Here is a 13,710-nt window from a genome sequence, read left to right on the forward strand (position 1 = left end):
TATATGCTGCCTGACTGCACTCAGCACATGTTCATTAATCTGGTGCACATCAGAGCACCCACAATACAATCAGTCAATGGACAGAATAGCCTGCATATTGACTTCCCGAAATAGTTCATCTTTAATAAATCCAATTCTCTAATGCAGGGGCACCGCTTGGTTCCTTCTTTTGGGGTGGCTTATCCCCTCGAAATAATTAATTGTCGACGTGGGCGGGGTGAATTTTTGGAGACTAATGTTTGTTTAGTGGGCTGGAGATCTGTTTTAGGGGGGCTAGGACAATAAACCTTCACCTAAACACAAATATTTTTGGCCAAAGCCTCCCTAAAATAGGCCTAGTGATGCCATTGCTCTATTGACTGTGATGTGCTTTATGCATTATTTTTGTCATGTGGCACGTACAGTAAATCAAACATTTCAATATGGCCCCACTTTGGAGGCAATCAAGGTCAAATGCTTGAATTTCTATTTTCTTTCCCCTGCAAATTATAGGCAGTAGATGTTGTAGAGATTATCTTGTGAAGTCATCTGTAGAGCTGCATGATTGTGCCTGCCTAACGTTGGCAGTTGTTTCAAATACAGTCAGATTGGTCCCAACTAAAGAAATGTACTTTGGTAGCATCTTTTGCTCACTTCTCAAACAAAAAAAAGTACAGCACAGCAGGTTTTCATTGATGCGTAAGAAAATTAGTTTAATTCCAGCAATGATTGTGCAAGAATGAGTTTCAGTTTTTCCACTGGTTGCATGGTTTTCTTTGCTTTTATGAGTCTCCATGGCGTGTGGCTGCTCGCTCACATAATTATCTGCTTACTTATACCACAAATTTTGCTCTATTACACTTTTCCATATTTTGTTGTACTCCCACCCAATGCAAACTCCCTGAGTTTGCTGTTTTCTCCTTGGGTGCTTTTATCCCTGGTGCTCTTCCTGGCTCTCCTGTCCCTCTTTCTTCCACTACCGAGTGGTCATTGATTAGGGCACATGAAATGAACAATGAAATGCCACTCGCCCACCTAACACCCTCTTGTCAGCGGCCATGACAACCCACTCTCTGTGTGTATTACAAATTGTGTGTTCAGTCATATTGTTGTGTGGAAAACAGATGCAAAAAAATATTGTGTTATAATATATCACAGAAATCAACTATTTTACACATTTATAAATGATGAGACCAGCTACATTTTATTTTATTTATCTTAAAATTTTGATTATCTATTAAAGAAATGACGGCGATAAACTGGATGACACACTCAAAATCAGAGATAAATGTTTCCAATTAGTCATCTCGTTAGTGAACATAAAGTGAATGTTGCTTGAAAGATTAAAGATCTCACAATAAAATAAATGCACTACGGAGGATTAACTTGCAAAATGCAATACAATATCGTGTCTCTTAGTGCATCATAGTTTAACACACAATTTTCACACTACACACACAGGTGACAGTGTTTGCCATTTGTGTACTGTATGTAGTAGGATGGAGTAAAGTGCATGTGTTTGGTACAGCCGTGGGCAAGTTTTACAGATTTGTTAACTCTCCAAAATTAGACTGAATTCTCTCTCCAGGGGCGACTCCGATGTCACAACCCTCCCACAGTCACAGAAGGCCTTGGAGGGTCACAGTGATGATGGTGATCAACTGTCCAGTCAGAAAGCAGCACCACTGTGACACCCCACAGAAATATGTAGGAAGGACTTCCACAGTTAAGTTGCTCCCACAGAGACAAATAATTGGCATCGTATCTTTGGGGCACACGCATGAGGAGCCGCCTGGATTTTAATGGCAATCCTTGAAGAAGAGAAGTTATATGTCAGTGGGGATGCTCTTCACATGGTACATGTTTGGGAAAACTTATGCAACTGGCTCCTTGCTCACAATGTTTTTTCACCTTACATGGTCATTACTTCCCAATGACAGACTGATTCTCTTCTAAAAGAATTACTTTGTCCTCCTCACGTAATAATTATGAAAACCTTAACCTTTCGTTGATGGATTGTATTCAATTTCTTCATTGTAATATGACATTAACTAGTTACTGTTTTTTAATTCATCCATCCATTTTCCGAACTGCTTATTCTCACTAGGGTCGCGGACATGTTGGAGCCTATCCCAGCTATCTTTGGGCGAGAGGAGGGGTACACCCTGAACTGGTTGCCAGCCAATCGCAGGGCACTTGTAAACAAACAACCATTCATACTCACATTCACACGTACGGCCAATTTAGAGTCTTCAATTAACCTACCACGCATGTTTTTGGGATGTGGGAGGAAACCGGAGTCCCTGGAGAAAACCCACACAGGCACGGGGAGAACATGCAAACTCCACACAGGCGAGGCCAGATTTGAACCTCAGAACTGTGAGGCAGATGTAATTTAATTGTAATTAAATAATTGTGATTAATGTGTGGCGGACTGGTTAGCACACCTGCCTCACAGTTTTGAGGTTAGGCAGCACTGACTACTCGGCCATACGGCCAGACTGACATATCATTAGGCCAGTGCAGCTTTTCAGGCCCATGAACACAACGCGAGCTGGCAACTGCTCAACTTGATATGTACAACTTAATAAAACGTGTCTGTTTCACACTAAACAACATACAGAGAATTCTGTTACAAACATTTTGATCATATATTTAATATTGAAACAATTACTGGGATTTCACACAGCAAGTCTTCACTCTCTCTGCAGCCTCTTATGGAATAAGCACGACCACATAAAGGCATGTGTCAAGTCAAGTGCAGTGTGAAAAGGCCTTCTGCTAGCAGCCAATGTTGTCAAACTTACCTTCAAAGCTACAGAGGTACGATGACATAAAAAACTTGAAATAATGAAATAACAATACCAGAACACAGTAATTCTAGGATTACTGTGGTAACACTTGTGGTGTTGACCAAAAAAATGACAGAGTTTTGAGAGACTTTAGAGACTGAGAGACTTTATGAAGTTCCGAAAGGGTTTCACTAGTGAATGTCTTAGTGACGATGAGCTACAATGTACTCACCCTTCATTTGACTAACTTCACTTCATCCACAGCTCTTCCGGGGGGCATCCCGAGGCGTTCCCGTTTTCTCGAAGTGGTGTGCAATTAAGCACACCACTTCTAGAAAAGGTGCTAGCTTAGCTTAGGCAGTGCTTAGCTTAGTTCTGCGGGTTTTGGTGAAATATTAATATCTGAATACTTAATGTTTCCTATAGGAACGGGGTATTCAGGGATTTGAGCTGCAGGATTCCACGAATTTGCTGTTATTGGGAGTATTCTCGATTTTGTCCTTTTGATAGCGTAATCGGATAATTGTGAAAATGTCTTTATGAGATTGAAGACAGCTTGAAGAGATGACATGGGTTTTTATAAATAAAGAAGAATGAAAGAATGTCATCCGCATACATTGATTTTGTGATCCGCCATTGGCGAGTAGATACCTTTAATACTAGCACTCTGACGTAGAGCAGTTGCTAATTGTTCGATGAATATTGCAAATAGCATTGGTGAAAGTGGGCACCATTGGTTCTTTCGTGGTGACTGTCGCTTTTGGCGAGTTGTATAAAGTCGCTGTCCAATGTATAAATGAGTCTCGAAAGCCAAAATTGCAAAGTACTGCAAATAACTGTATCGAAAGCTTTGTCTGCGTCAAGTGACATGATGATTGGTTTTATGGTTTTATGCTGCAACATGCTTATTAAATTTGATAGACCTCTGACATTATTGTTGGAACTTCAACTTTTCATGAAACCTGTCTGCTCATAGTGGATTATCGATGGGAGTACCTTTTCAAGTCTTGCTGCAAGGGCTTTTGAGATAATCTTGATATGTACGTTAATCAGTGATAAGGGCAGATAATTTGCCGGGAGAGTGGGTTTTTTGCCCGGTTTTAGTAGTAGTTTGATTGCAGCTGTGTTCATATGGTTACTAATTTGACTTCTCTTTTATCTCCTTTACTGTTCTGAAAAATAGAAGCGCTAGTATTGACCAAAAATGTTGAATGAATTCGACCAAAATTCTGTCCGGGCCAGGCGCTCTTCCTGACATATAAAGTCCTTCATACCCTTCTTGAGCATTTATCAAATAACAAGTGAATCATCTCAACACTTTAATTGATAAGCCCCTTAACTAACATTTAAAATAGTTTACCATTTGAACCGCTTTTATATGCACATCTTGGTGATGAAAAGCGTCACTCGTGTCAATCTCCACTTTATACTTGGCTGACACTGACAGCAGTGCTTACTCCTGCTGAAAAGAGCATCATTATACAGTATTATATTTTTGCATGGCATGAAGTTAAAACAATGTCAATATTCTTCTTTTTAGACTGTGTAGCCACCCAACCATGGCAAGGTATTGATGTAAAACACAATATTTGATGCTTTATATAATACTTCGATGGCTTGAGGTGGCACAGCGGGCTCGCAAACCCGCAAAAAATTTGCAGTATGAGTGGATGCTTCTGTGCCTTTCGATTGGCTGTAAACTGCAACGTTGGGACAATACGCGGCCAAAACCAGTGGCGGACCCACCGACCACTCATGGAAACAGTTGCCAAACCCCGCTTACTGCGCAACACTTCAATCGGGTTCAACCAAGTCACTTGGTGTCCGGTACCGTAACCTTCATGCTGATTACTTGCATTCACCCAACCAATACGGAGACTGTCTTCAAAATCGGAAGTTGTATGACGTCACATTAGCATCATACCGCTTACCTGAAATAAGATCTAATGCCCTGCGGTAGCTTCCCAAAGACGTATTAGCTGTCATTTGTCACCGATAAGCCGTATTTGTTGTTGCCGTATTTGTTGTTGCAGTTTGAAGACTCCAGTCATCCGTTATGGTGCCGATGGTGACCAATACCCGGATGTAGTCACATGAAAGGAAACATCTATAGTGCTGGCACACACTATGTATTCCTGCTTGAAACATTTTTGGGTTTAGTTCCCCTTTAAAGCACTTCATGATGCTGGAAGGTCTCGGACCAATGGTCTAAGCACATCAGCTGTATTGTTTTTCATTGGATTTGTCTGCCCCTTTGCGTTACAGTCACAAAAGAACTGTTTAGAAAATAGCATACAGTACTCACATTCAAAGATAGCAAACAGTGATTGCACTGGTCATTTGCAACATGCAACACTTGAACTTGCAAAAAGTGACATGAGCATCTATTCAAAACATCTGCAAAAAGTGAGACCAAATTTCAATTTGGAAGCTTTACTCCTGAACGTAAAAGTGCTTCTAAAAAGCTCATATTGGTACTTTCTTGTGGGTGAATCATCCAAGATCTCTAATTGGCTCGCTGATAAAACACGCACGCGTGGTGATTCATCCAGCGTGACACCGTCATTACGGCTCCGCTGGGTTCATTCGGGGGCTGAGTGTTTGGTCGTGGGCCCTCGGACGCCCCCAACCCTACCCCCACCCCCACTGCACTCATCCCACGTCTCGTCGGAGTAAAAGGCTGCTGCAGCATCAGCGGCAGCCTCCTCGCAGAGCTCCCCGTGCCGCCATGGGGCTGAGCCGGTGAGCCGAATCCAGCTCAGTAGCGTGACACTTGCGTTTTTCATACGTAGTGTTGTTTCCCTTGCAGAGATATAGAAAGTCGGTTGGCGGGGATTTGGTCGACATGCAAGAGGAGGAGAATAACTCTTAGCGTGTGGCCGGGCAGCAACATCTGCTCATTGCAATAAATGGTGAGAAGGTAAGCTTGCTGTTTTCAACCGGGCGTTGCGGCTTTCTGTCTCTTAAAACAATTTTGCGATTGCGCGATTGGCGCTCACCGGGCTGCATTGTTGGACCGCCCAGCCTCCTCGTGACGATTTTCTCATTCCGAATAGGTCACCGTACCTGAGTATGACCGTGCAAGATCCAGAAATGTGTCACGCCAAACAGCCTTGTTTGCATCATGCTGCTGAGTGAGGTTCAGACCAGGATGCCTGTGGAGTACAGATATGCTCCTCACTGCCTCAGCCCAGGCACTTGAGTGAGGCAAATGTCTGCACAGGAGACGTTTCCATGCATTGACGTCCTCTAGGCAAGTTTGGGAAAGGCACAATGATGCAACTCTCTGTGAGTGCTCTCAACTTGATACAGAATTGGAAAGAATCAATTGGTGAATTATCTTGCGTTTCTTCATCTCCATATATTGGGTCTTCAAAGTTTAATTGCTTGGGAGATTAGAAAAACACATGTGTTAAGTTTGCCTTGTTCTGCATGCCAGCTCTCGCCTCCTTTGCTGTTGTTGACGAGGCTGCATTGGGCTGATCGATAGGCTCTTTGGATCGAGGCCTGTGTTTCAGTTGTTGTCAAACAGCAACCCTGACAATTAAAAGCCCATTTGTTAGCGGAAACTTGATTAATAATTCATTGACTCGATGGGACCGCAAATCTGTGGATGGCACACAGGGGGATGTCAGCCTCCGAGACACATTGAGAGATTGGCAGTCTGACAGCTGAAGCTTTGCTCTGTCTGACAAATAACACCTTGTCTGGTCTCAGAATCTAGAAATGGGTAAAAAGATACACTATTCTTGCAATAAATAACTGGATAGGAACGTCTATTATTGCGCAAAAGGAGAACATGAGCCCCAATTTGTCCATGAATACCACATGATAGCAGTAAAGGAAGCTGAGCTTTCTGTGACGCAATCTATTACAATCAGTGTTACAAGGTCACTGATTGTAAGACACTGAACATTATCACATATCACATACGAATATGGAGTTAAAAGTAGAGGAGAGGCGTAGCTGCTACACCTGAAGTGCAAAACGTAGTTGTGATTGTGACTGTGTGAGAGTGACTAGTGGCATGCAAAGAGTCTACAGGAGCTTTCTCTCTGAAAAGGGATTTGCATCTATTAAGTAATGAGCACTTTGCTCAGCTCTTAAGTACAAATGTGTCCCAGGTCTTCTGCCCCATTTCAGTGGGAAGAACATAGTCTGCTCAATTAGATTTTAGACATTATAATTTCATGCAACAGTCGGTAATAGTTTCAGTGTGACATGTTTTATGTGAGTATTGGTGGGTGTGTATGTTTAAATTTAAATCTATATAGAGTAAAATTATGCATGCATTTGATAATACACTGACAAGAGTCTGGGCAGACCTACTGGTTGAAATTGTCTGGTATGTGTAATGACATTCTCCGCTGGGGAGACAAGACTTGATTTGCACACTGTTAGACATTTCATATACAGTACCGTACTGGCAACACTGTTGCCAGTAAGTTACTGTTAAAAAAAAAAAAGAAGAAAAAAGTGGGAGGTAAGTAGTTTGATTTGGATTCTGGAGTCATGCACCACTTGATGCATTGTACTCATACACCAACTGTGAATCTTTACTGGTTGATTAGCTTACCTGAATCAGGTGACACTGCAACGCAGCAATTGGCTCCTGTTTCTTGACCGCTACAATGAGCCCTCCTCCAATGGAAACATTCTGCTCATACCAAACCCACATGTATATAATAGACTCATACACAGCAATGCTTTTCTGCAACGGTGCCACATTGTTAGTGTTCAGTATTTCCACAGAATGACGTCACACACTAAAATCAGAGAGTTACTCTATATTTTTTAATTAAAGTCTTTATTCATTATAATGCTGATGAAGCACACAAGGATAATGGCAGTGATGTTATGAGATGTGCTAAGTCTTCGAAGCGTGTCGGGTAATGCAAGGGGTGTTTCCTCAAAACGCATATCGAGGCTTGCTTCATTTAGGGGAGGAGCCAGAAATGATGACGTCTAAAGGCTCGCTGCCCGGCTGTACCACGTGACCGATTCGGGAAGTACTTCAGATCTTGTCGCAAGGTTTGACAATAATATAAACCCTTCATGCGGGCTCCATGCAAAATGTGTTTTTTATATGCATAGATTTAAGGTCATCCCAGAGATTGGACAAATATTTTATAATTTGTATAGGCTTCTACTCGCTGCCCGGCTGTACCACATGACCGATCCGGGAAGTGCTTCAGGGTTTGGCGTGAGATTTGACAGCAATCTAAAGCCCTCATGCAGGCTCCATTCAAAATGTGTGTGTGTTTTATATAGAGTTGCGGTCAGGTCAGTTTGGCTAAAGACTGTGTACTTTGTATGGGCTCATAGAGTTTGGAGTGTTGGCAGCAGTTTGGACATAGCTTGGACAGTAATAGCAATTCCGTCACTCCTCGGAATCCTTGGAAAGAGGCTGCTGCCCGCTAACCCAGAACCCTGGTCTACTAGGCCACCGGTTGGTGCACTCGACTCTCAACATAGGGTATGGTGGTCGCCTGAGTTCGAACCCCAAGCAAGACCGCACCGCATAAGGAACTATCATTGAGGCTTATCAGTTACATTTGTTTATCAAAAACTGCAGTTTCCACCATTTCTTATTTTATTCATGGGGAAAGTATTTATTGTCTTCACAGAAAGTCAAGTAAAATAAAACCTCACTGGGAGAGGAGAAATTACTGTACCCCAATTGAAAAATCTTGCTCTTGTTCACTTAACACAAAAATGATGATAAACTGTTATTTCTAAATAACCACTTTGAAGTGTTACGATGCTTTATGAAGCTTCATCTCGTCATTACTAGTTACAATGCTTCATGAAGCTTAGCTGTCACTGTCACGCTATCGCATACACATTTCGAAAGTTCGGCTTCAAATGCATCGTTTCACAAAAAGATCTTTCTCTGTTTTGTTTTTTCTTGGAAACAGATATTTTCCAGAAACTTACCTATGTTCAACTGCTGTTTACCAAAGAACGGTAAAAGGTTCCATGTTTCTATAACTATAGAACACAATTTTCTGTAGGCCTTCAACAATCAGTCAAAATTGTCAAAAATGGCTGGCACCCGGCTCTCCCAATTTCTGAAAAATGGCCGGCATTAAATGAGTTAATGTGATTTGATCACACCAACATGGGAGATGGACTCTGAACTTTTCTTTTTTTATTTTACATCGTGAAAACTGCATTTCCTTGTAACTATGAATTTGTTAGATATCAGCGGAGGTCTCCAACTTTAGAAACATCCTTGTACAAAGGTCAGTGGAAAAAGCTGACAAGGAAACTGCAGTCTTTCAATGTGACTGGGAGGTTACTTGTCACAATGGCCATTTGTTTGTTTACAGAACAATAGTATTTTAGGAGCTTAAAAACACAAACATTGGAAACCAAAGTAGAAATTTTTGAAAAGAGTAGCGGTACTCTAAATTCTACAGCAGTGGCTCTCAAACTTTTGCACCAATACCACCTCAAAAAATACTCTCGCTAAGTACTGTAATGACCAACATAAAATTACAGTAGGGTAGGAGGCAGAGATTTTATTCCTTGAAAGTCTACTGACTATTATTGTTAGCCACTGTAGCATTATGCACAGTTTGAACATTAAACAAAGCGCTTAAATATAGGACAAAAACTGTACTGAAATGAGTCATCCATTCATTTTCTATAGCGCTTATCCTCACCAGGGTTGCGGGTGCGCTGGAGCCTATCGCAGCTGACTTTGGGCAAGCAGCGGGGTACACCGGAATGGTTGCCGGCCAATTGCAGTGCACAGACTATAGACAAAAAAACCATTCACACTCACATTGTTTCTTCAATTAACCTTTACGTATGTTTTTGGAATGTGGGAGAAAACCAAAGTACGTGGAGAAATTCAATTAAAATGTATTGGACATAAAAGATACATACAAACTGTACTTAAAATGTTCGAAAATAAATCATTAAAAAAGCTTAAATATGAATGTATTGTACAACCCCAATTCCAATAAAGTTGAGCCTTTGTGTTAAATATGAATAAAAACAGAACACAATGATTTGCAAATGTCAATGTTCGACCTATATTTAATTGAATACACTACAAAGACAAGATATTTAATGTTCAAACTGATAAAATTTATTGTTTTTAGCAAATAATCATTAACTTAGAATTTTATGGCTGGAACACGTTCCAAAAAAGCTGGGACAGGGTCATGCTTACCACTGTGTTGCATCACCTTTTCTTTTAACAACAGTCAATAAACGTTTGGGAACTGAGGACACTAATTTTTGAAAATTTGTTGGTGGAATTCTTTCCCATTCTTGCTCAATGTACAGCTTCAGATGTTCAACAGTCCGGGGTCTCCATATCTTACGCTTCATAATGCACCACACATTTTCAAAGGGAGACAGGTCTGGACTGCAGGCAGGCCAGTCTAGGACCCGCACTCTTTTACTACGAAGCCATGCTGTTGTAACACGTGCAGAATGTGTTTGGCATTGTCTTGCTGAAATGAGCAGGGGCGTCCATGAAAAAGATGTTGCTTGGATGGCAGCATATGTTTCTCCAAAACCTGTATGTACCTTTCAGCGTTGGTGCCTTCACAGATGTCTAAGTTACCCATATCATTGGCACTAACACAGCCACATACCATCACAGATGCTGGCTTTTGAACTTTGTGTCCATAACAGTCCGGATGGTTCTTTTCCTCTTTGGCCCGGAGGACACGACGTCCACAATTTCCAAAAACAATTTGAAATGTGGACTCGTCGGACCACAGGGCACTTTTCCACTTTGCATCAGTCCATCGGCCCCAGAGAAGCCAGCGGCGTTTCTGGGTGTTGTTGATAAATGACTTTTGCTTTGCATAGTAGAGTTTCAAGTTGCACTTACGGATGTAGCGCCGAACTGTATTTACTGACATTAGTTTTCTGAAGTGTTCCTGAGCCCATGTGGTGTTATCCTTTAGACATTGATGTCGATTTTTGATGCAGTGCCGTCTGAAGGATCGAAGGTCACGGGCATTCAATGTTGGTTTTCGGCCTTGCCGCTTACATGCAGTGATTTCGCCAGATTCTCTGAACCTTTTGATGATATTATGGACCGTAGATGATGAAATCCCTAAATTCCTTGTAATTGTACGTTGAGGAACATTGTCCTTAAACTGTTCGACTATTTTCTCACGCACTTGTTCACAAAGAGGTGAACCTCGCCCCATCTTTGCTTGTGAATGACTGAGCAATTCAGAAAAGCTCCTTTTATACCCAATCATGGCACCCAGCTGTTCTCAATTAGCCTGTTCACCTGTGGGGTGTTTGATGAGCATTCCTCAACTTTCTCAGTCTTTTTTTCCACCTGTCCCAGCTTTTTTGGAACGTGTTGCAGCCATAAAATTCTAAGTTAATGATTATTTGCTAAAAACAATAAAGTTTATCAGTTTGAACCTTAAATAGATTGCCTTTGTAGTGTATTCAATTAAATATAGGTTGAACATTGATATTTGCAAATCATTGTGTTCTGTTTTTATTTATGTTTAACACAACGTCCCAACTTCATTGGAATTGGGGTTGTACTTAAAAGTTTAATATAACTGAAATGTACCATACTACAACTGTACAGTACTGGATTAAAAAAACATTTTTAAGCCTATAATTTAACCCTATAATGCTATGCACAGTTTGAACATTTAATTAAGTGATTGCATGTACCCCACTTTTAGAATGACTGTGCTAGAGTATTGTCCAGGAGGATTTGGTGTGCATGAGTCCATCCATCCATTTTCTGAGCCGCTTCTCCTCACTAGGGTCGCGGGCGTGCTGGAGCCTATCCCAGCTATCATCGGGCAGGAGGCGGGGTACACCCTGAACTGGTTTCCAGCCAATCGCAGGGCACATACAAACAAACAACCATTCGCAGTCACAGTCACACCTACGGGCAATTTAGAGTCACCAATTAATGCATGTTTTTGGGATGTGTGAGGAAACCAGAGTGCCTTGAGAAAACCCACGCAGGCACAGGGAGAACTTGCAAACTCCACACAGGCGGGGCCAGGGATTGAACCGGGGTCCTCAGAACTCTGAGGCTGACGCTCTAACCAGTCGGCCACCATGCTGCCGTGTGCATGAGTGTTTTATTTATTTATTCATGTTTTTTTTTTTAAACAAATTTCCATCACCCAATACTGTCTATTGTATATTCCTGTTTTTGTCTTTTTTCAGATTTATGTGAATGGAGATAGTTTTGACAACATTGTAATTGTATTTTTACTAGGTGGTTGTTGTCGTGTAAATGGTTACTGACCAAGAAAGAAGTGCCCTCTCAACAAATAACGGAGAAGCTGCATTACCATGTAAGTACAGTTTCACCTCATCTATACCCCTCAGCCTGCACAGGGACATATAGCGCTGCAACCTATCCCAACTGACCTTGGGTGAAACATGTTAATCATGGGCAGGTCATCAGTCAAGTAAAGGGAAGACAAGTAAAAATAATAAAGCCAACATGTAGTCTATGGAAAGTGTCTTGATGATGAGAACACATCATTTCCACATAGGTAGAAACCAATTTACCAGGAAGTCGTAGACCTTAATGCTATGAAAGGACAGTATTGTCATTGATTGTAAAAACATCTACATGTACTGGAGCCCAAGTGTTTCTTATAGGAGCAAAATAGTTTTGCAATATTGTGTGTCTAAATAACTGTCTTAGAACATTAGAGGATTGTAAGGCCTTCTCATACAGTATGTGACTGCCCATGCTGGGGCACATTAACCGCATCATGAGATGCAGAAGTGCAAGAATGTCACGAAAGTTAACTGTCTTAATTGCATGGACTATGGGCTTGAAAACAACCCCCTTACATTATCTTGTCTTCTGTATTGACTGTGTTCGGTGAGTGTAAAGTCAGTTGACAGTACACAATACAGCATGTTCTATCCTTTCACTTGTGTTGTGTTGTACATTACTGAATGGTTTTGGGGTCTTCCTTTTATATTCTATATGGTGCAATGCAATGCAAAACTCACTGTGGCAGAGAGCAGTGTGCAATCACATGCAAGAGCCTCATTGTGATTTGCAGTTGAACATCTACACATCATCATGTGTTTGTTGCATGTGAGTCCTGACTTAGATATAAAATTGTCCAAATAGATTAGATGTATCATGTCAAGCTGTTGTTGCTCCAGTTTTACCATAGCAACAAGGCATCGGTGCAACTTGAGTTCAGCCTTGTGCGTAGACTTGTGTGTTCACTTCCTCCCTACCCCTGTTAGAAGTGTCTTACTGTTCCATCTGTTCAGCTATTGTCTTAACATTGGGCTCTCAAATTTGTAGTTGAGAGGCCTGAAATGGAGAGTCAAATGGTGTGGCTTGTGCCCCCCCAGCATTGTGTGAGTGTGTGTGTGTGTGTGCGTGTGTGTGTGTGTGTATATATGCAACCCCAATTCCAATGACATTGGGACGTTGTGTTCAACATAAATAAAAACAGAATACAATGATTTGCAAATCATGTTCAACCTATATTTTATTTAATACACTACAAATACAATATATTTAATGTTCAAACTGATAAACGTGATTGTTTTTAACAAATTTATGGCTGCAACACATTCCAAAAAAGCTGGGACAGGTAGCAAAAAAGACTGACAAAGTTGAGGAATGCTCATCAAACACCTGTTTGGAACATCCCACAGGTGAACAGCCTAATTGGGAACAGGTGGGTGCCATGTTTGGAACATCCCACAGGTGAACAGCCTAATTGGGAACAGGTGGGTGCCATGATTGTGGACAAAAGGAGGTTCCCTGAATTGGTCAGTCATTCACAAGCAAAGATGGGGCGAGGTTCACCTCTTTGTGAACAAGTGCGTGAGAAAAGAGTCGAACAGTTTAAGGACAATGTTCCTCAACGTACAATTCCAAGGAATTTAGGGATTTCATCATCTACGGTCCATAATGTTATCAAAAGGTTCAGAGAATCTG

At 41.4% G+C, this 13,710-nt stretch overlaps 1 protein-coding gene across 3 annotated transcripts in view; it reads left to right on the forward strand.

Annotated features, from left to right (window-relative positions):
- The first annotated feature begins 5,449 nt into the window (after positions 1-5,449).
- dlgap4a (discs, large (Drosophila) homolog-associated protein 4a) overlaps positions 5,450-13,710 on the forward strand; it is a 107,709-nt gene continuing 99,448 nt past the window's right edge. For all 3 annotated transcript variants that reach the window (XM_061689762.1, XM_061689781.1, XM_061689771.1), the window contains exon 1: positions 5,450-5,683. The gene's annotated coding sequence lies outside the window, so the exon portion shown is untranslated. The remainder of the gene's footprint in view (positions 5,684-13,710) is intronic.

The sequence above is a fragment of the Phycodurus eques genome, chromosome 1 (assembly GCF_024500275.1).
Source record: "Phycodurus eques isolate BA_2022a chromosome 1, UOR_Pequ_1.1, whole genome shotgun sequence".
NCBI classification, from domain to species: domain Eukaryota; kingdom Metazoa; phylum Chordata; class Actinopteri; order Syngnathiformes; family Syngnathidae; genus Phycodurus; species Phycodurus eques.